General features: G+C 49.7%; 1 pseudogene; it reads left to right on the top strand.

The window, feature by feature from the left end:
* The first annotated feature begins 1,599 nt into the window (after positions 1–1,599).
* LOC118848408 lies at positions 1,600–2,401 on the top strand (annotated as a pseudogene).
* The last annotated feature ends 207 nt before the right edge of the window (positions 2,402–2,608 follow it).

The following is a 2,608-nucleotide window of genomic DNA, read 5'->3' as shown; positions in this document are numbered from 1 at the left end:
AATGGGGACCTGTTTCACAGATAACACACAGGAGGCACTGAAGGTTTCAGACTCCAGCCTCTAATAGGTTCACTCTTGATCTGGTCAGACAGGCAGGACAGCTTCAGAGGGGTTAATAATAAGTTGTATTCCAGTCTAGTCTTCTCAGAAGGTTGCTGAGAATCAACTCCTATAGCATCACCACTGCAGCAAGGGCCGGCAAGAAAGCGGGGTAACTACCCCTACATCTTGATGGGGTAAATCGAGACAAGCTTACCTTGTGCACTCCCCCAAATCCCCTCAAGCCTGTAGGGGGCCTGGTTGAGGCAGGTACATGCATTCCTCTATGCATTACCCATGACTTCCCCCATGGATTCCCTATAGATTCCTCATGGATTCCCCAATCTCACTGGCCAATGCCTACCCTGTTTTATAGGGCACTGGACAAAGAAGGCATCTTGCCAACATTAAGCTCACAAGTTAACTTTAGCAATATTATCATTCTGCACACACGTAGTAAGTATCAATTATGTCACCCCTATATCTCAGGGCACAGCCTCAGTAGGACTGTCTGTCAGTATAATTCTAAGAATTATTATCTAGGATCCTTGAGCCTATTTTGAGAGTTGTTATCCAATACCTGGAAACTAGATATTCCCATGGCCATGGATCCTGAGAAACTAAACTCTAAAAGGATAACAAAATCCTCTTTACTGACAGGACCCAGCTGGCCAGTTCCAGTTGGTCAACTTAGCTTCTTCTCTCCTCTCTCTTCTCCTCTCCTCCTCTTCCTTCCCCCACCTTTCCCTCAGCTCCTCTTCCTTTCCCACTTTCCCACTTTCCTCTCCTCTCCTTCCTTTACCTAAGGGTGTTCTGCCCAAGGGAAGGTACATTTTGATGGCCAAAAGCTAACTAGTTAACTACTAGTTAACTTGGGGTTTCCTGACTAGATTCCTTTCTCAAAGATCAAGACTTAAATCCAGTTCACTCTAGATCTTGTGGACTAAACAATAGGTCCCTGCCCAAGCACCATTTAATCATTATTTTTGGGGGCCCTTCTGGCTCAGAGTGAATGTAAATAGTAACTGTTTCTCTTCTGGCCAGCAACCCTGAGGGTCTTCCCCTCCCAGTTTGATTTCTTTTTAATTAAAGGGGCCATCCCCTGACTCACTTGTTAAAGAGGCCTATTCACTGAATGGGTATGGCTTCACTCAAAGCTTGAACTTGAAAAGACTTTAACTTACAAGGGCCAAGGTCTCCCACGGCACCCTGGGCCATCACCAGTCATGCTGATTGATATCTGGCCACTGGACTCAGATGATTCTAGAGGAGAAAGTGAGGCTGGTGACTTTGCACAGCCCTCCCTCACTCAAATCAAAGTCAATTGCAAGTTATGTCATCATCTCCCTGATGTCATGGTCCTCTTCAAGAATGAAGGACAAGGGCCGGACACCCCCTCATGGCGGCGGCGACAGTGGCGGTGGCGGTGGAGGCGGCGGCAACGACGGCTTTGGGATGGTGACTGAGAGCGCATGCCCGGCGACCCATCTCTCCCGTACTCCCCATGCTGTGCGCCCCCTGACACTGCCCCGACCCCGACCCCGACCCCCCGCCGGGAGGATGGTGAAGTATTTCCTAGGGCAGAGCGTGCTCCGGAGCTCTTGGGACCAAGTGTTTGCTGCCTTCTGGCAACCCCTACAGCAAGCATGTGCTGATGGAGGGCATCGTGCACCGGGAGGTGACCCCGGATAGGAAGCTGATGTCCAGGCGGCTTCTAACGAAGACCAACCGCATGCCCCGCTGGGCGGAGCGCTTCTTTCTTGCTAACGTAGCTCACTCGGGGTACATCCTCGAGGACTCTATCGTGGACCCACAGAACCAGACCATGACCACTTTCACCTGGAACATCAACCATGCCCGGCTGATGGTGGTGGAGGAAAGATGTGTTTACTGTGTGAACCCTGAAAACAGTGGCTGGAGTGAAATCCGACGGGAGGCCTGGGTCTCCTCCAGTTTGTTCGGGGTCTCCAGAGCTGTGCAGGAGTTCGGCCTGGCTAGATTCAAAAGTAATGTGACCAAGACCATCAAAGGCTTTGAGTACATCCTGGCCAAGCTGCAAGGTGAAGCTCCTTCTAAGACACTTGTTGAAACAGCTAAGGAAGCAACTGAGAAGGCGAAGAAAACTGCTTTGGCAGCTACCGAGAAGGCCAAGGACCTGGCCAGCAAGGCCGCCACCAAGAAGCAGCAACAGCAACACTATGTTTAAAGAAGTCATCCTACTGCTTCCCCTGCAACAAGAGGCCCTGCTGCCCTCCCAGATCGCCAGTACCCAAGGCTGAGAGCCTCTTGGCAAGATTTGGCATTGGGCCTGGAGCCCCAGCCCCTGAGACCATCAACGTAATGCAACCCCACAGACAATCCAGCTCTCCTCCCATTACCCGCCCTGTGTCCGAGTTGTAATTTATCATTAAAAATCAATTTTCAGTGCTGTTTAAAAAAAAAAAGAATGAAGGACAAACCATATTTTTCTCTCAATACTCAACATCCCCCAAAAAGAAAGATGTACTAAGTAGCAGGGTCTGGATTTGAACACATCCTCAAATTAATTATGGCATTCTTTTCCACTATT

The sequence above is a fragment of the Trichosurus vulpecula genome, chromosome 4 (genome assembly GCF_011100635.1).
Source record: "Trichosurus vulpecula isolate mTriVul1 chromosome 4, mTriVul1.pri, whole genome shotgun sequence".
Classification (NCBI taxonomy): Eukaryota; Metazoa; Chordata; class Mammalia; order Diprotodontia; family Phalangeridae; genus Trichosurus; species Trichosurus vulpecula.
The sequence above is the reverse complement of the archived record's forward strand: the minus strand, read 5'-3'. Positions and strand labels throughout refer to the sequence as shown.